The sequence below is a fragment of the Petaurus breviceps genome, unplaced genomic scaffold, assembly GCF_028583685.1.
Source record: "Petaurus breviceps papuanus isolate PSGF00001 unplaced genomic scaffold, PetGlider_PUasm1.0 90895, whole genome shotgun sequence".
Taxonomy (NCBI): Eukaryota; Metazoa; Chordata; class Mammalia; order Diprotodontia; family Petauridae; genus Petaurus; species Petaurus breviceps.
The window spans coordinates 21,020,531-21,042,319 of NW_027187372.1; the positions used below are offsets into that span (position 1 = coordinate 21,020,531).

Here is a 21,789-nt window from a genome sequence, read left to right on the forward strand (position 1 = left end):
ATCAATAAAACATTCACCATAAGAAAACACTGAGTTATTTAATCACTTGGGGTCATTACTTCTCCAAATTCTCAGGGAGTAAACCACTCTTTTGTCTACTAAATATGAAGAATTGGCATTGTTCTTAGGAAGAGAATTATGTCTGGGGGTTTGAAATCCCTTTGGTTATGTTTAAAATTTAGGTATCTATTGTATCTAAAAAAGGTGAGTGCTTTCTTTTATTGATATGTTTAATAATTGTTCTTGACCTTCAGAAGACCATAGAGAACAAGTTTGTTTCTGCTGAAAAAGCAAATATTATCCCAGGGTTTTTTTATTGAAATTGTAGCCAAGAATTAGGAAAATGTTCTTTCATTCTCAGCAAAATATTTTAATGTACCATCAGAGGGAAATTATGGTATGTCTAGAAACAAAAGCAATGTTTGCAAAAAGAGGATGTCTATCTTAAAAACAGGTCATGTGAGACCAATATAATTCCTTTGCTTAACAGGGTTATTAGACCAGTAAGTCACAGGAATACTGAAGGTAAAGATTACCTAGCATGGGAGAAAAGTGGACAAAGTCCCTCCTACCATACTTAGGGATAAAATAGAGAATTGTGGATTACATAATTGTTCAATTAGTTGAGTTTTCAAGTGGTTTAATTCCCAGACAAAAGACTAATTATGAATTGGTGGTTATCAGCTTGAAACTCTAGTGGAGTGCTTCAGTGATCTATGCTGGCCATATGCTTGGCACAATTTTTATTAGTGACTTGGTTGAGGACACAGATGACATGTTTATTAAATTTCTAATTAACATGCTGAGAGAACAAGAATCTTGAAAAGCGTCACTTAACTGACCATCAGATTAAATTAATTCAGATTAAATTTAATAGGAATAAATTTAAATCTATAGATTTAAGTGTTATAACACTTAGGTTTAAAAATCAACTTTACAATGACAATTAAGAAGAGACACAGCTAGATTGTAAATCACATAAAAACAGTTCACTTTTTAAAAATAGATTGTTAGTTTAATGTTTTTCTGTTCAATTCCCTAGGCATTAGCACAGCCCTATATAACCACTGGTGATACAAACACTAATGAACATCTTAGCCCTTAAAGGTTTGCAGGATGGGAAAAGGGGATGAATATTACATATATGCAAATGATAATACAAAATAATTGAGGAAGGGTGACTTAACTGAGGAGACTTAGAATGGCTCTGTAAAAGAGGTTGAATGTTACCTGACTTGGAAGGAAACTAAGGATTCTGAGTAGAAGATAAGGAAATGCAGTGCAACTTGGCAGCCACAAAAGCTAATTGAGCCATTTTCTTTTGACCAGACTTATGATTTCATCAATTTAGGCAATTTTCAGTGAATAACTCCATCAACTAATGTAAATCAGCATCTTCCTCACAACTTATATGGACACCTCAGACTTCATTCATAGAAGGAACATAGGACACGATAAACCCATTGTGTCTTGTTTAGATCACATCTGGAATATTGTGCTCAGTTCTAGACACTCTATCTTTGGAAGTACAAGCTGTGTGACCCTGGGCAAGTCAATTAACCCTGGTTGCCTAGCAAAAAATAAAAATAAACTGGACCCTGTCCACCAGAGGATGACTAAGACATTGGTAGGCATCAAGATCTTGGCATACAAGGATTACCTAAAGGAACTAAGGATACCTATCTAGTAAAAGATTTTAAGATACATGAAAACTTTCTTAAAGTATGTAAAAGCATTATATAATGAGTTTCATATGCTTTTGGGGAATTGTGAGATAGGAGCCCTTGTTGTCCTCACTCAACTTCAGAACAGTTCAATTAATTTTCTTCTGAGACTGAAGTAATGTTAAGACATTAAAGAGGCAATCTGTGCCTTAAGCCTCATCTTCTTGCTTATCTTGAGGTGTACAAAAACTCTTTGATTTCCCAAAGGGAAAGCCTTTCTGCTCACTGCTTCTGGCCTCAGGAATGGGTGGGCTTGATCCTAAGTAGGAAAAACAACCTGAAGGACATAGTGATATCACTGTGTGCTTTTTAAAAATTTATATAATCCTTTAGCTCAAAGTTGTAGAGCAATTCCTTGAGTTTGATTTGTTTTTTTTAATATTTATAATTAATTTTGAAACTTTTAATATTGTTTTTTCTCCATCTTTCCTTCCCCTCCACCATCCTATTTCTTAACTTTTATGTTAAAGTTGGGTTCTTCTCCCAGGATAAGGGGAGTCTTGTCCAAAGTGTTAGGTATTTTGTGCTACTATTTTCATAGCTAGTTTTTTTGGGGGGGGGGTCCTCTAATTTTTCAATGCTTCCAACTTGGGATGTTCTAAGGAGAGGTATAAGCACTGCTCTCCTGCTCTGTGTCCTACTTTTTACCCAAGAAGGGACCTTTCTCTTCTGCAGTCACAAGTGTTAGCATTCCTCTTAGCCCTTGAACTGTGGTGATATTATAGATATCTGGAGAGTATTTAATGGAAATAGAAAGGAATACACCTTGATACATGGTACCTTTACAAAAGTTGACAATATATTAGTACATAAACATTTTATAGTTTAAAGTAAATAATCTGAAATATTAAAAATATGTCAAAATGTAATAAAATAGTATTTAATAAGGGACCACAGAAACATAGATTGAAAAGTAGTTGGAGACTAACAAACTTAATCTTAAAGAATGAATGGGTTAAAGAATAAACCATAGAAATAATCTATAATTTCATTAAAGAGGATTACAATAATAAAATTATTATTATTGTTAAAAACCAATGGTATACAGCAAAAGCAGTGATCAGAGGAAAATTTATATATCTAAATCCTTATTTCAATAAAATAGAGAAAAAGGACATTAATGATTAGGTGGGCAATTTAAAAAGCTAGAAGAAGGATAAACTAAAAATACCCAATTAAACACTAAATTGGAAATCCTAAAAGCTAAAGGTGAGATTAATAATGTTTTGCATAATAAAAATTTAATTAATGAGTAAAACTAGTTGGCTTTATGAAAAAAATAAAATAGATAAGTGATTAGTTAGTTTAGTTTTAAAAAGAGAGAAGAAAACTACATCACTAATATAAAAAATGAAAAAGGTGAATATACCTCCAACAAAGGTAAAATTAAAGCAATTGTAAGTAGCTATTTTTCCCAATTATAATGCCAAAAAGTTTAATAATTTGAGTGAAATGGAAGGATATTTACAAAAATGTAAATTGCCTAGATTAGCAGAAGCAGAAATAGAATATCTAAAAAGACTTATTTTAGAAAAAGAAATTGAACAGGCCACAAATGAGTTTCCTAAGAAAAAAGCACCAGCAACAGATAGATTTACAAGTAAATTCTATCAAGCATTGAAAGATCAACCAATTCCAATAGCAAATAAATTATTTTTATTTGGCAAAGAAAGGATCCTACCAAACACCTTTTATGAAACAAATATGATACTGATACCTAAACCAGGAAAAGTAAAAACAGAAAAAGAAAATTAAAGACAAATTTAATTAATGAATATGGGTCCAAAAATTCTAAATAAAATATTAGCTTAAATATTAAAATAATATATTACAAATATTATATATTATGATCAAGTAAGATTTATACAAGGAATGCAGGGATAGTTTAATATAAGGAAATCTTTTAACAGAATTGATTATATCAAATATAAAAGTAAAAAATCACATATGATGATATCAATAGATGCTGAAAAACTTTTGATAAAGTACAGTACTCATTCCTATTTAAAAACATTTGAAAGTATTGTTGTAAATGGATTTTTCCTTAAATTTATAAAAAAATTATCTAAAACTATCAGCAAGCAGTATTTTTAGACATAAAGTAGAAGCCTTCTCAGTAAGATCAAGCATGAAACAAGGATGCCCACTATCACCAATATCATTCAATACTGTATTGAAAATCATATCAGTAAGAAAAGAAAAAGAAATAGAAGGAATCTGAATAGGTCAAGAAGTAAAAAAATTATCTCTTTTTGCAGATGACATGATGACATATTTGGAAAATCTCAAAGACTGAACTAAAAAAGTTAGTTGAAACAATTAGCAATTTTAGCAAAGTAACAGGATATGTCATCCACATAAATCACCAGTGTTCAAAATATCACAAACAAATCCCTAGAAGAAGAAATAGTAAAAGGTAATTAATTTAAAATAATACTAGATAATATAAAATATTTGGGAATTCACCTGCCAAAATGAATCGAGAAACTATATAAACAAAATTATTTTATAAAACTTTTTATATAAATAAAACCAGACTTAAGTAACAGAGAAATATTAACTGTTCATGGGTAAGCAATTACTGAATGGGAACAGAAAGTACTTTACATACCTCTTCTCTGTGGATGACACCATTTCAAAAATTTACTATGTACTGTGAGAGACATTAGAGACTTAATTCCAAATGACGTATAAGTAAATAAATATATGATAGAAAACACAATATTTTATGTTAAAATGGCAAAAAAAGATGTCACAAGAAAGGAAACTTATGGATATAGCTAACATGGTCCTAAGGAAAATTTTTGTATTTGTAAATGCTTCAAAAAAAAAAAAGAGGAGAAATAACAAATCATCTAATTGGACATTCACAAAAACAAACTGTACCTAGAACTACAACAAATTTTAAAGCCTTAACCAATAAAATAGAAATTCTGAAAATCAAAAAGAGTAATAAAGTTGATGAAAGTAAAAAAAACACATTAAAATGATAAGTATAAATGAGGAATGCTTCTTCAAACTAATATAAAGTTTAAAAAAAAGAGGAGAATCAAATTGTTCATATCAAAAATTAAAAAGAAAAACTCCTAATTGAAATAAAGGCAACTATCAGGAACTATTTTTTCCAATTATAAAGTTAAAAAAACTGTTATCTTAGAGAAAGTCATTAAATATCTATGAAAAATAAAATATCCAGGTTAGAAAAAGAAACAGATTTTTAAAATAATCTAATACCAGAAAATAATTGATTCAGCTATAAGTGTTCTTGAAAGGTTGGAGGTCCATGAAGAGAAGTAATAAATATTCAAAGAAAAAATAAACATATTCAATAAATAATTTTATTATTCATATTCAATAAATAATTAATTTTTATATTACAAAGATGCTTTTTAATGACAAAAATATGGTATTGGTACCTAAACCAGGGAAAGGCAGACAGAAAATTTTAGGTCAATATCTCTAATGGACATTGATATAAAATTTTTGAACAGTCTATGTTCATCATATTATGATTACACACTGCAATCGGATTGAATTTATACCAGACAGAAGCAAAACACTGGTGAGATGGGAAAGGGTTAAAGGAGAGAAAAGACAAACAGGAGGATGAATAGGATGGAAAGAAATCATAGGTAGTAAACATAGCTGTGAATGTGAATAGGACACACTTTCCCATAAAACACAAGCGGGCATCAGAGTGGTTCAAAAATAAAATTCTACAAAAAGTTGCAAACAAGAAATACACTTGAAACAGAGAGACACACACAGAGTAAAGGTAAGGGAGTGGAGTAGAGTCTATTATGCTTCAGTTAAAGTAAAAAAAAGCAGGGATAACAATCCTGATCTTAGACAAAGTAAAAGCAAAAATAGACCCAATTAAAAGAGATAAAGAAGGAAACCACATCTTGCTAAAAGTTACCATAGACAATGAAGCAATGGAATTAGAAGAGCAAGGAATAGTCTACCTGTCAGATAGATGGGGAAGGGAAGAATTCATGATGAAATGAGAGTGAGCATTATGAAATGTAGAATGGATAATCTGATAATATTAAATTTAAAAGTTTTTATATACAATATATCTACTATGTTATTGTTTTGCATTAGCCACACATGCACATCCTATACTGAACTGCTTATCTTCCCAGTAAGGGTGGATGAGAAGAAGGGAATGAATCTGGAACTCAAAATTTTAAAATCAAATATTCAAATATGTATGTGTATTGGGAAATAAGATATACAGGCACTGGGGCATAGAGATCCACTGGAAAAGTCGAGAGGGGTATGGGAGAAAATATGGGAGAGAGCAGACTGGAGGAGGGGATATCCTGTGGGACTGCTATTTTGAGGGGGTGGGTAGGGAAAAAACGGGGAGAAAATTTGTAACTCAAAATCTGGCGGAAATGAATGATGTAAATCAGAAGTTAATAAAACATTTGAAAAAAAAAGTTTTTATACAAGGAAAACCAATGTAAACAATATTACAAGTAAAGCAGAAAACTGGGGAACAATCTTTACAACAAGCATTTTTTATAAAGATCTCATTTCTCAAATATATAGGGAACTGAGTCAAATTTGTGAGAATATAAGTCATGCCCCAATTGATAAATGGTCAAAGGATATAAATAGGCAGTCTTTAAATGAAGAAATCAAGGCTATCTATAGGCATATGAAGAAGTACTCTAATATTGATCAGAGAAATGCAAATTAAAACAACTCTGAGGTGCACCTATCAGAGCGGTTAATATGACAAAAAGGAAATGATAAATGTTGGAGAAGATATGAGAAAATTTGGGCACTAATACACTGTGGGTAAAGTTGTGAACTGATCCATGCATTCTGGGGAGCAATTTGGAACTAGGCCCAAAGGGTTGTAATCCTGTGTATACCCTTTGATCTAGCAATACCACTACTAGGTCTATATTCCAAAGAGATCATTAAAAAGGGGGAAAGGACCTACACGTACACAAATATTTATAGCAGCTCTTTTTGTGGAAGCCAAGAATTGGAAACTGAAGGGATACCCATTCGTTGAGGAATGGCTGAACAAGTTGTGATATATGAGTATAATGGAATACTACTGTTCTATAAGAAATGATGAATGGGGTGGCTAGGTGGTGCAGTGAATAAAGCACTGGTGCTGGAGTCAGAAGGACCTGAGTTCAAATCCAGCCTCAAACATTTAACACACACACACACACACACAAAAACCTAGCCATTTGACCTTGGGCAAGTCACTCAACCCCAATTGCCCTACCTTTCCCCTCCAAAAAAAAGAAAGAAATGATGAACAGGCAAGTTTCAGAAAAACCTAGAAAAAAGTGATAAGAACAAAAATAATTGTGCATATTAACTGCAACATTGTGCAATGATAAACTATGCATAATTTAACTCTTCTCAGTAATATAGGATCCAAGACAAATCCTAAGGAATCATTATGGAAAATATTAATGTCCATAAGAACTACTTATGTTCAGAGCACTCTGGTAAGGCACCAAGAAAGACACAAATTTTAGCCCTTCTGCTCACTCAGTTTCTGCCATCATCGAAGTGATAGTATAATAAGGATAAAGTCATATACAGAGACATTAAGATAGGATAAATATATTGAAGAGATATAAAACAAATACGAGGTCTCAGGACATGATTATTATTTGCATCATAGATCGCTACTTCATGAGTACAAGGTGTGATATAGTGGGCAAATTGCTAGACTCAAAGGCAGGAGACATGAACTTAAATCCCTTCTCCACCATGTGTTGACTATGTGATTTTAAGCAAGTAACAGCCTTTCAAGGACTTAGTTTCCTTGTTGGAGGAAACCCTGTCAAGAGGCTGGACTAAATTATCTACAAATTCCCTTCTGTCTCTCAAATTTGGGGTTTCTATGAGGAAATAGCGTTGGAATTGGATCTAACCTTTAACACAGTGCTTGCCTGGATCATTGTGTTTTCTAAATGCTTATGGTCCAAATGATTTATTTAAAAGATGGACAAGAATACAATAGATTAAGATAGGGAAGAATGGCATTTCAGGCCTACAGGTTCTATGTGAGCAAAAGCAACTAATTTCAAAATTGAAGGATGCATTTAGGGAAGAGAGTATAATGCAGTTTGGCACAGGAAGGGGGAAGGGAATAAGGATTTATTAAGTACCTCACCTATTGTGTGCAAAACAATTTTCCAAATATTATTTCATTTGTTCCTAACTACAACAATATGAAGTAGGTGTTATTATTGTCCTCATTTTAAAATTGAAGTAACTGAGGCAAGAAAGGTTAAATGAGTTGCCCAAAAGTCACACATTTAGTGGCAGAGGTTATATTTGAACTCATGTCTATGGTACCACCTAGCTGCCTCTACCCAGATGAAAGTAATTTGAAGTAGACTAGAGAGGGCCACTTGAATGCTAGCCACAATTGGAGAATTACTTGGAATTTGGAGACTCATGATTTTTGAGTGGAAAACTGATGGTACAGAACCTAGGTAAAACATAGAATGCCTTAACAGTAGTCAATGGAAATTAAATTACAAACTATCAAGCTGGCAAAAAATTATTTAAAGTGATAAAACTCGGGGTGGCCAGGTAGCACAGCAAGTAAGAGTACCGGCTCCAGTGTCAGGATGACCTGTGGATCAAATCTGGGCTCAGTTACTTAGCACCCACCCAGAAACACCTGGCCATGTAACCTTGAGCAAGTTACTTAACCCCAATTGCTTAGGGGTGGCCAGGTGGCTCAGTGAGTAAGGGCACTGGCCCCAGTGTCGGGATGACCTGTGGATCAAAACTGGGCTCAGTTACTTAGCACCACACCCAGAAATACCTGGCCGTGTAACCTTGAGCAAGTTACTTAACCCCGATTGCTTTAAAAAAAGAAAAGAAAAGAAAGTGATAAAACTCAATGCTAGTATGCTCTGGAGAAACAGGTATACTCATTCAATTCTTGTGGAAGTGCAGATAATTTTTGTTGAACTGAGGACTTGTAGAAACTCTAAGGAAGGCAATCTGACAGAACACAATTGAAAGTCTAAACAAACCATAGTTTTTGGCTCAATAGTTCCTTTGGTGGTAATATATCCTGCATCATAAAAAATCCCAAAATGTCCTAATGTTTTAATAGAAATCTTTTCTGTAATTGTGAAGTCAGAAATAATCTTAAGGTCCCAGCAAAAGGAAACAGTTAATCAAATTATAGTACATTGATGTAATGGAAACCTAAAATTCAGTAAATCGTAATAAGAAATATAATAGTAAATATTTAAAAATCTGCTGTAGACTAAAAGTTATGCTCTTTTATGTAAATAAAAATGAAAAAGTTACTAAATAAGCTTAGTTGTATTGCTACTTAATATTAAAAAGCTACAATTCATCAATTAATAAAAATAGAAAATTTGATATATTAGGCATAATAAAATGATCTGTGAGGGCTAGGGAAAGAATGATAAAATTATGGATTAATTCCTAAATTGCAATTTACCTAGTTTGGTGGTCTTGATCTATCCCTTATTCCCCATCCCTTATGGACAGCCTGAGCCAGTAACAATTAGATCCCAGTTTGTGGTCAGAGGCCCAAATTAGTGGATTCTACCTTTACCTATGGGTCTCCCCGATCACACCATCATGCAGACCTGGATAACTTAACTCCTGAAATGTAAGCAAGAGCTTTGGACCTCCCCAGTGGCATTGTGGGAAATGACTGCTCACATGAATAAGTACTCTGGGAATGATGGCAGGAAGCACTCTGCCCATCATGTTACTGACACACTTTCCTGAACTTTGACTGTGACTTTAAAACATGAGGTTTAAAGGAACATGACTGATCATCAGGCTATTGAGTCATTAGTGAAAATGTATCATAATGCCTGGGATTAGAATAGTAAGGGTCCTTTTGCCCCCTTCAAAATTTAATATATTCCTGGAAAGTTCCTACCCAAGTTAGTAGTTCTGAGTCACTCAAGTGTTTTTTAAGAGTTGAGGGACTCTTGGAATATGTTGTCCCTTTGATGTGGGGTCCTAGGTTGCCCAAGACTCCTAAATATAAGACCATAAGAAGATCAGAATCTTTATGTCTGAGTGACAATGACTTGGAAAGGGGAGTCTGCCAAATATATAACATGCTACAAGACAGCATCATTTGGTTTAATATCATACCAAGAAATTTTCAATGAATCTGAAGATTTTGAGTGAGAGAGGGTTTTGAGGGAGACGACAACCTAAGGAGGAACACCCTTGCTCAGGTGGATGTGGGTGAAAGGTCCCTGTCTGCGTCACAGTTGTTGCGGCTAATCAAAACAAGTGTTTAGGGGGAATGGATAATAAGATCTCAGTACCAATTTGGTTATTTATGGCAACACGTTTGCCTAGTTATTGTGTATAGAATCAAATGAAAAAAAAAACCATAGAATTGTTTCAATTATCCCAGGCTATGTAAAACAGGTGTCACTAAAGATGTAAGACCACATTCAATAGAGTTTTGGAGGTGGAGTCAAGTTGCAACAGTTGATAATAGAGTAGGTGGTAAGGAAGTGGAGGCATCTCATGTGGAAAACATTTTCAAGAAGTATAGCAGTGGGTCCCTTTCTCCCACCGGCCCCGATTCTGATCACTGCTATTATGCTGGCTGTGATGCCCAAGAAGGGGAAGCAGCAACCACCGGACCCCGAGGAGAATGGGGATGAGGAGAGTGGGAGCCCCGCTGGTCCACCCAACCTCCTGGGCCCTACCCCCCTAGCCAATGGAAAGTTTGGTGGCACTGATCCAGGCTTCCATAGAGGCCTCCAGGGATTAAGGGGACCAGTGTTTCCACCACTCCTGAGCCTCCCACTTCCTTTCTGGGGAGGATGCCCAATGAGAGGGGGCCCAGGACCTAGACCTCGACCATACCTACATAGCCGTTGGGCCTATGAGGATCCAGAACCTATGTGGGGAACAGGCTATGGGGACCATGCCAGGAATGGTTCTCCCAATGGATGGAAAAACCTTGGAGGGGGCAGTAGTCACCATCCATCTAAGAATATCCCCTGGCCTCAGAATGCCCCTCAATTCAAGGATGGAGTCCAGGAAGGTGATAGAACAGATAAATCCAACCACCCTGTTTGCAGACACTTCTCAAAGGGCCACTGTCACTATGAGGATCTTTGTGCCTTCTACCACCCAGGAGTGAATGTACCTCCACTGTAAAACTGTGCCTTCCACCAGTCAGGCTCCAGTGGACCTTTTCTATCCTGGAAGCCCATTGCCCTCTTGTTCTTTGTTGGCTTCTCTGAGGTGTTTCTGCCTAACACCTCTGGCCAAAGAAAGAGACTGAGCCTGATCCTCTCTCTCCCCTACCTGAGGCTCTGGGAGGGTTGGGGTTTTTAAAAAAAAATAATGTTTTATTGATACTTTTGGTTTTTACGCCACCATCACCTCCTAGTAAAACCCTCCCCCAACCCTGTCGTGTAACAAAGAAAATCACTATCACAAACTATCAAATGGACCACATCTCACAGTGTATGCAGTATTCCACATTAGTAGTGGTCTGGGAGTTTTTCAATAATTGATATGCATCATCTACCTTTTTCTCTGCTGGGGGCAGAGGTTGTAATTTCAATGCTGTATCTCTTTATTCTTCTTTCCCAATAAGTGACTTTCCCCTGATAAGTTGTAATGGAAACCTAATTGGTGCTGTTCATCCACAATTTGCCCCCTTCAAGTATTACTTGTGGTTCTTGTGAGATCTGTGGTTCTTGCGAGCCCTGGATAGTTTTGAAAAAGGACACCATCTTGATTCCATTTTTTTGTGTTAGTGGTGCCCTCCAACCCACTCCCCCCAAGTCATTCTGCGTGTGAAATAGAGAGTGGTCCCTTAGGTTATTCCCAACTTTTGCTTCCCTCCTTCCCCTTTCCCTACCTCTTATCAGTTGGATTCTGTGAATCTCCACCCAATATAGATCTCTGGGCAATGAAATTCCCTTTCTCACTGGGTGGAGCTTAGATGATACCCTTTTAGCCTTCTACCCTTTTCCTTACCTTTACCCCAGTGTAGGTTTTCTGTGAAAACAGATGAAGTTTTGTGAGTAGGACCTGGAGAAAGATTAGAGAATGTGGGAAAAGGGAGGGACTGGAGCCATGACTGGTTGAAGAGTCTTTGTTTTAGCTTTCTTTTTTTAAGTAATAAACTCAGAGGAAACATTTTATTTAATTGTGGTATTTGTAGCTTTTGTGTATGAGGATCATAGTATATCCTAGAATAAGCTGAAATACAAACTACTCTGTCCGGCACTTAAACCTCTGTACTCTGGCTCCAGCCTATTTTTTTCAGGCATATTTCCCATTGTTTTTTATACACTCTTAGGTTTCATCCCCAACTGACCTATTTGCTTGACCTTACATTACATTGCAGGCTTCTGTACCTTATCCCCATGTCTGGAATGCTCATCCTCCTCACCTTTACCTCTTGTAATCCCTAACTCTTAAAGCTCATATGAAACACCTACATGATTTTTTTCCTGATCTCCCCAGTTGTTGGACTCCATCCCAATTCCTTTGTATATACTTATCTATATTCATGTTGTTGTATCTTTCCTTTTCTACTATAATAGAATGTAAGCTCAAGGACAGAGACTTGTTTTTGTCCCAGTGTGTCCCTGTTGCCGAGTACAATGCCTTGCACTTAATAAATTCTTAATTTGAGTTATATTGAAAAAAAAAAGTATGGCAGTGAAAGGGAAGAAGACATGGTACATTGCTAGATAGGTTCAAAGGGTCGAGACAACCTGTTTTTAGGAGCGAAGTGCACTAAGCATGTGTATAGTCAAATAGGAAGGAAGCAGTGAAAATAGAAGGACTAAACATGCATGAGGGAGAACTGATGATTACTGGAATAAGGTCTTGCGGAAGGCATGAGCAAAGGAGATCAAGGATATAGTAGGGAAAGTGCTGAACTTGCATCGGGAAGATTTGAGTGCAAATCTCACCTTAGACACTATTTATGTGACCCTGGTCCATCAATTAAATTCAATCAATCTTAATTTTTTCATCTGAAAAATGGGGGTAATAATAATAACAGTTACTTCATAGGGTTTCTGGAAAGATCAATAGAAGTCATATATGTCAAGCTCTTTGCAAAACTGAAAGTGATATGTAAATTTTGAGTGACCAAAATTGTCACAATTGTATGACAGTGGACAACAGCTACATGTACAAAAATTTTCATAACTTCTGTTCACTAAATGATTTCCCCAAATCAAGTATCTTGTAATAAATCCAGTAAATTACAGGAAAAGACTTGATAAGCTTTTGTTTACTGATTTTGCACAAGTTTCTGTGAACTTTGATGTTTACAAAGAGAGGATGATGAACTTCCCTGATGATATGAGACAGAAACACAGCTCTAGACTGGAAGAAAGTTAATGGGAATTGGATCCGAAGCAAAATCCCCCCAAAATATTTCGGTCATTTGCACTTGGGAAGCACCATGATAATGTACCATCTCATGATCATTTTTAACCTATGGTCTTCCTACACTGCAACACATGGTTAAGTTGAAAATGGAACAGAATTGTGGGGAAATGAAAAATGTATATTGTTCCATAGGTTAATTTCTTTTTTTTTTCTTTTTTAATTCTTTTGCTTTTTGGAGGGCAATTGGGGTTAAGTGAATTGCTCAAGGTCACACGGCTAGTTTTTGTATTGTGTCTGAATCCGGATTTGAACTCAGGTCCTCCTGACTCCAGGGCCAGTGCTCTATTCACTGTGCCACCTAACTGCCCCCATTAATTTCTGTTTTACATCTTACTGTGTTTTGGTCTCTATTCTTGCATGAACCAAAGCATGACAGACATTTGGTTACAGAGCACCAAACGTCAATTTGAATATTTAAAAATAATACTTTATCTCACAAACCTCTTGAAATAAATGTATTTTGAAATAAATAAATTTTGCATGTTTTCTTTAATTGCAAAATATGAAGAACTACCTGATGCAGATTTTAGAGAGAGAGTGAATGATGGAAAAGCAGAATATCATGAAGATGACAGAGCACAGTATCAGTGCTCTCCAGGTACTACCCTAGGGGAGTCTAAACAGATAGAACGTTGTGAGAACTGGACACCTTTGCCAAAATGCTTTTGTAGTAAGATTTGTTTTTCACTGATTTGACTATTTGAGGTTTGCTAAGTTAATGAAGCATTACACTCAAGCCCATATTTTGAGAAAGCATGCGTGAAACATTTAGTAGAGTGAGCAAAGGTTCATTTTACATAAACATAAACGTATTTGTGCACCCATTTTGTACCTTGCAATAATAATTTCCATTGTAACAAATTGCCACGGGTTTGTAAATAGATATCTACCATATTTTCTATTGAAAGCTTAGCACATTGGGTCAGATAACATTGTAAGAAATTAATAAAATTATTAAAGCTTGCATATCATACAATTCAGTGGCATCTCTGTTTTACACATAATGAAATTCTTAAATAGTCACTTACATTACCCAGTATCTCTTCACACTACAAAACTTACAGTTTAGATTGACTTCTTTATTTTACACTCAATTCCATTAAGTCAGAGTTACATTTTCAGTTTAATTTATTATCTACAATATTATTTAATATAATACATATTTTTTAAATCAATGTTAAGGTTGAATATCTAAACATGTCATTACTTTGAATGCCTAGTGAAGTAAATATTACACACAATGTGGATATATAACACATTGGATAAGGGATAGAAATGAAGATGTGACTGGTGCTCTCCTTAAGGAGCTCTGTTTAAATGAAGTTTATGGAAGGATTCAGCCAATCAGAAGTAGAGACCTCAAGAGTAGAAGCTACTTTCAATGTATGAATCCCAGGATTATAATGCGTTCCTAAGAAAAATAAGTTTCTGAGGCATGGAAGAGAAAGTTCCAGAGTGTATACAGGAGAAAAATGCCTAAGTGAAAGGTATGAAATGAGGCCCCAAGGTCATGCAGTTTGGATGTTGACAATATCCTACTTTGTGACCAGACTATTTCTGTAACATATTACTGGAGTGACATTGTGGGAACTTCAGAGATAGCCCACCGTATAGTTCCATTTAAACACTCTCTTGAGGAGAAATACATTTTCCCTGCTTGCCACTCTAGCTCTTGTGCTCCCACTCAATGTATTTCCTTTCATAAACAACACATTCATATTGTATGTGGCATTTATAGAATTAGTTCATGTTAATGGCACTTTGAGATCTTACCCATAACCATTTACATAACAATGAGGCAAAGATATTATATTACAGTTAATAATGCATTAAAAGTATTTGTTACAATATATAGTACAACATAAATATAAGCCCCAATCACAATCTCCCACTAAGGCAGTCAAAACTATGGTGAAGAGCAGGGCACACATTTGTAGGAAGCTAGCAGGAAAACACATGAATGAGGAAAATTCATAAGCTTAGTATAATTTACAGCTGAAGACTCAACTTCATTTTTTTCAATTTCAATTTCAATTCAAACTCAACTTCCACATTTTTCAGTACATTTCAGAACATCTGTAACACATGAAATTGCTTCTCTGTACATTGATTTACTGTTAATCTTTACCACTGTTTATGCTGGGGAAATCCCCTTCTTTTCTACTCTAGGCCTGCACAACATATGGTCCGTGGTCTGTTTGTGGCCCACCAAAGGACTTCAGGCAGTGAAAAATGCAGAGGGTGCAAAAGAAAGTAAATATGTAATGAATGTTTTATCCATGCTCTGTTAACCACTAGTCACTTTGTGTCTGAAACATAACTTGGTGTGTGGGTTGTCACGGCGTGCCCTTTCCTGTTTGTCACATGACCCATGGCAACCAACCATCATCAGTCTATCTCTAGTCTGAAAGGAGCAATTTCATGATAAATAAAAATCTTAAGTAATAAGTGTAATAAATTGATATTAATTGAAATTCCCCTTTTTAATATGGTTTATTTGGAAAATACTTTAATCAATAACTATATCTTTAAGTGAAAAATGAGCCATTAAGACATATCTGAGACCTGAAGAAGCTGTCTATTTTAATTTATTCCTCTTGCATCCTCATTTCATTTATAAAAACATTTTAAAATCATTTAAAAATTCTTGCTTTATCTCATCTGGAATAATAATTGGATTTGTGTTCAAAAAGTGATGTTTTTCTTTGAGGTTTTGGTTGTACATGTTTTAGAGTTATTCTCTTTTTCTGGGTTTTACTCCTGATCATCCCTGTGACATAAGTATTTTTTTTCAGCTGTGGAATTCATTTTTGTTTGCTTGTCCTTCCAGTCTACTCTCTGACATCAGACTTTATTGTTAGGAACCAGGCTCTGTGTACATTTGGTGGAAATGTCTGGGCCAGTTCTGCTGTTGCTTTTTAGGGAAATTACTAGCTTCAAAGTGGCATTAGCAAAAATAACCACAGGTAAAAAAAACTGAAAAGATAATGAAAGGATAAAAATCAATACAAAAAGAATAAATTACAAAAACACAAGCCCAACAATAACTTTTAAAATGACTGATTAATCAGGGGTGGCTAGGTGGCACAGTGAATAGAGCACCAGCCCTGGAGTCAGGAGGACCTCAGTTCAAATCCGGCCTCAGACACTTAACACAAAAACCAGCCGTGTGACCTTGGGCAAGTCACTTAACCCCAACTACCCTCCAAAAAGCAAGAAAAAAATGACTGATTAATCAATCTTATAAAATGAAAAAGAGTAACAGATATGAAGACCAAACTACTATATACACATAAAAACAACATTCAGAACGAAAAAAAAAATGAGTAAAGCTCTTTCTGTTCAATGATGTTTGTCAATCAACCATATGTATATAAAATTCCTCACAAAAAAATAAATTCTTTCAAGTACTTTAACTTTTCCCTGCAATATTTTCCTCATATCTTTGAAAACATTTCTTCTAGTAAAGTAGATAAATAATCCTCACTCATGTTCAGATAAAATTACTACAAATTCCATATTAATATAATATTAATTGCAGAATTCTTACTTTATCATATCTATGTAGAATAATAATCAGAACCACTTGTCCAGAAGTTAATCTTTTGTGTATGAGTAAATCCTTATTCTACCAAATATTAACTGTCTTGTTAGGAAAGTCCCTTAACATTTAGGGCCTTGGATTTCTTTTATTTTGAATACGAGGATTCTATTAAATAAAGCTAAGATTCATTCAAGCTTTCACATTCTGTGCTTTTGTGGTAATTTCTTTACACAATTTCCTCCTATGAATTCAGATGAAATATGGTGGGAAAACAAGCCAAGCTCTTTCTATACATTACTTCTATACTATTGGCCAACTTTAAGATTTTTAAGGAAATGCAGCACATTTTTGAGGTTTTCTGTTTTGTTTTGTTTTAGTGCTTATACTATCACAAGGCAAAAACTCAAAAAGAAAAGCTGGTTTTGTGCAATGACCAACACTGATCAGTCATAATCATAAGTGATCAAAGCCTGTAATTTTCTTGGCTGATGGTTATACCCTCACAAAACCAGATTTGGGGACATGTGTGGAGGGGCACATGGATTTCCTAACCTGTATCTCAGGTAAATGTTCAGTTTTGTATATGAATACTAGAAATGGCCATTAAATGAGAATCTTCAACAAATAGAAAAGACGAAAATAAGGTAAGAGAAACAAAAATAGGTAAGCAATATAAGAAAGAGGAGTGTGTTTTCTGGCAGTTTGTTAATCTTTCCATCAGTCAGACATTTAAAGACCCAGGAGCATTTAGGGATAGAAAGTAGGATTTAGAGATGGAAAAAACTGTATAGATTGAGTCCAATATCCTTCCTTTGTAGATGAGGAAACTGAGGCAGAGAGAGATCAAGAGACTTGTCTATGACCACACAGCTAGTAGATATTTGATGCAGAACCTGAATCTAGGTCTTTATAACTAAGTCTAGTTCACTGCATACTATAATGGATTCAAATCACAGGAACTGGCATATAATTTGCAATCTTATCACAGAAACTTAAGCAACATCAGTTTAAACAAACATGCTAAATTAGAGTCAACTATATTTTGGTACTAACATAATGCTATATTGTGATTTTTTAAAATATGGAAACTTTGCTTCAATTCAAGTTACAACAAAACTATAAATCAGTAGGCACATCTTAAGGCATTTTCTCATACTAAAAGATATAAAAGGGGCAGCTAGGTGGCACAATGAATAGAGTACCGGCCCTGGAGTCAGGAGGACCTGAGTTCAAATTCAGGCTCAGACACTTAACACAAAAAAACTAGCCATGTGACCTTGGGCAAGTCACTTAACCCCAAATGCCCTCCAAAAAGCAAAAAAAAAGTATAAAAGCTATAAAAATGATTTCAATATCCAAGGTCTAACTACAAATGTTAATGATTTTTTTCTGACATGGTCTCTAAACAAGATAAATTATATAGATGAGAGTTCATAAACCAGTAAAACCACAAGTCTGGCCCAAAAAAAACATAGTTGTCAATGCCTCCAAAACATAATGCCCATAAGGCTAATAAAAGTACATTGCTTCTCTATACCCCAAGCTACACTTTAAGATTTGAAATGGAAGGACAGTTGCAGATCTGCACTGTTAAGATGTCGTTTACTCATTGGAAACTACACCACGAAATTATAAAAGTCCCCTCCACCTGACCTTTTACCCTCCCCCCAAAATGACTTATAAATTGAGTATGAGGGCATTTTCAATATAGAACTTCCAAAAATATTTTGAGCAGGGGAAATATGATTGAATTTCTAACAACTTCTATAGATTAATGTTATTTAGATGTTTAAGGTTTGGTATGTTTAAAAATACAAATAATATTATTACTTTATAATTATATTTCATATATGTTATTCAGAAAAGAGACTATGAACACTAAAAATGTTACAATCCAAACTGTTTAAATCTCTTTAAAAACATTACCATGTTCTCTCTAAATGTATTTTTTTAAATTTTTCTTGTGTTGGTTTTTGCTCAATTTGCAATTTCATTCTTGTAGGAAAGGATGATATAGTTTCCCTCCTCCTTCAAAAACTTTTGTGAGAATAATATACTAGGAATATAAATATTCATTATATTCAGATGAGTAAATATAAGATGAGATGGGAGAAAGCACTAATAACTTGAGGGTTTCATGTAGGAGGTAGCAACTGACCTGAGAGTTGAAGGAAACTGAGCTTTTTAAGAGACAAAAGTGAGAAAGAAGCCTATATCAGTCATGAAAGACAACCTGTTCAAAGTCCTAGGGATAAGACATAACATGCCACATTTGGAGCCCCTACTCGTCCAGTTTGGCTGGATGTATTGAATGTACATTGTATGACTGAGACTCATATGAAATATTTTGAAAGGCAGGTGGGAATCAATTGACAGGAACCTTTATATTGCAGACTAATAATTTATTTTTTACACTAGAAACAGGTGACTACTGAGGTTTTTTGAGTGGACAAATGACATGCTCAGACCTGTATAATAGGAATAGTAATCTGGCTATTGTGTGGAGGATGGTTTGGAGACAAAGTGAGATTAGAACCAACTAGGAAAATTAAGAGGCTATTGTAGGCAAGGAGCTATGAGAGCATGAACTAGGTTGGTGATTATGTGAGTCTCAGGATAAAGGAGTAAGGTAACAGAAATGTCATGGAAATAGCATCAACAAGACATGGAAATTGATTGGATATGTGAGGTAGTGTAAAGACAAAGGTGAAGGATGACTAAAAGGTTGTGTATCTGTGGCATTAGAAGGATGGAATCCTCTACTGAAAAAAGTGTGTAGGAAGAATATTTTCAGGAAATAGAATAAGACCAATTCTAAATGTGTTAAGTATAAGATACTGAATTGAAGTTTCCATCAAAATGTGCAGCAGGGAGTTGGTGAGATGTGACTAAAGTTGAGGAGAGAGATGAAAGTTGGATATGTAGAGTTGAGAATAATCTACATAGAATTAATTGAACCCATTCTGAAGACATCAACAAGAATGTTGAGAAAGAGTAGAGAAGAGGTCCCTGGACAGAGCTTTGAAAGATATTAATGCTTAATGATAAAAATATGTAGAGCTGTAGCAGAAGACCATGAAGTAATGATCAGACAGATATGAAGAAAACAAAGACAGAGCAAGATAGTAGTGTCATGTAGGCAGAAGGATGACAGTTTAGTGGAAGAGTAGGCATTCTGCTAGTATCAAAACAACTCTGTATCATACTTGAGGCCAACACAGAAATCCTTCATATATCTTGATGTCTTTAGGTATTATAATTTCCTAGCCAACTTTGAATAAGCATTATTCCTTGAAGAAAGCATTTAAATTCTTATTCATTCATTCATAAAGGAAAGAGCTGATAAGCGTAGAGATGATATTTTTATATTTTATACAGGATAACTATGTCTTTGGGGTAGTGAATATGGGTGAACAACTGGGAAACTAAAAAGTCTTTCTTGGGGTCCTATAGAGTGTGTTCGATCCTGAGGTGGATTGCCAAGAAGTCTGTAGGATCTCTTTAGGCAAATAAATAAAAGTAGGCAAGTTATCAACCGTTTCATACAATTTAGATGTTATCCTTGGAGCATCTAGTGAAATATAAGTACTTCAAGGCAAAGAAGGTTACATTCATCTCTGCATCCTACTTGCATAGTATAGTGTTTCGTATGTAGTACACGTTTCCAAATATTTGCTGAATTGAATTGAGATAACTTTCACAAATTCCTTCTAAATTTATGATTCTAAACCAGTGCACATTCTGAGATCACAAATGAAAGGAATGTGGTTATAGTATATTGTTAATTATGTATTCATAATAGGAAATTAAAATTAAACAATTAAAAGTATTAAGGAAAATAATTATTTTCATTTCACTTTCTCCCAAGTGAGACTTTGTGATTATCCAGAAATTGAAAATGGACACCTTTATAAGACATGTTGGCAAAGCAAGGAATGCTATCAAAGTTTGTTTCCAGCATCTATTGGAAAAGAAATGCACTACCATTGTAATAAAAATTATGTACCTGTTCAAGAATCTTCCTCATACTATTGAACAAGATTTTCATGGAGCATGATCTCCTATGCCAAAACACCTTAGTGAGTATTTCCTTTGAACTATTTGTAAAATGTGCATTTGGTAGGAAGCCCCAGATTATATTTGAAAAGGAGATAACATTTTATATCAATGAAACCTTTATTCTATCCCCATTCAACATTACAGAAGGTTAGATTCCCTCTTGAAACGTGTTGGACATGATCTATCAGAAGCAAGTTTATTTTGCAAAACAAAAACCAATGAACAATATAAATTCCCATGATTCTTCATACTAGGGCCCACCCTCCATAAATCTTAACCATAGGATGCAATCCATTCTGTTCAGTAACACTGAACTCTGGTATCATTTTCTGCTTCCCTAACTTTGCTATCTCTTTTTGGATAGCATCTCCTGTTCTCTGATAAACCTGAAGAAGCTATGAAATTACAACCAGCTTCTTCAGTAGCACTGTCTGTTGTAAGGTACTATTACCTGCTCTCTGATAATATAGCTTGCTCCCCAACAGCATTTTCTGTTCCTTTGATATGATTATCTATTCTCTTGTAGCACTGCTTATTCTTTGAGAGTGACTGCTTCTGGGCTGCTTTTAACTTATAAGATGAATTTTAATTCAAATCTTTGATCTTTCATTTCCTAATTCGGAAAACAATGAACACATAAAAAAATTCTGACTATATGTTTTCTACACAAGGACCTCAAATTTCTCTAAAGAGGGAGAAGTGACTTCATTTTTCTTCTTTTGAGTCAGGTTTGTTCTTTGTGATTTTCCAACATTCATCTTTTTTTTTGTAGTTTAGTAATATTTTCCCCCAATTACAATTTTTAAGATTTGTTGCTTTTTGCCAAAAGTTTTTAATTCCAAATTCTATACCTTTTTCCTTCCCCTCATCACTTCCTGAGATGGTAATCATTCTGATATAGCTTAAATGCAAAACATTGACATATTAGTCATATTGTGAAAGAAAACAAACAAGAAGGAAAAAGAAAGGGAAGTGGAGAGGAAGGGAGGGAAAGAGAGGGAAGAGAGGGGAAAAAGAGGA

General features: G+C 34.8%; 1 pseudogene; it reads left to right on the top strand.

Annotated features, from left to right (window-relative positions):
- The first annotated feature begins 10,301 nt into the window (after nucleotides 1-10,301).
- Nucleotides 10,302-10,960, top strand: LOC138151038 (proline-rich protein 3 pseudogene; annotated as a pseudogene).
- Nucleotides 10,961-21,789: the final 10,829 nt, after the last annotated feature.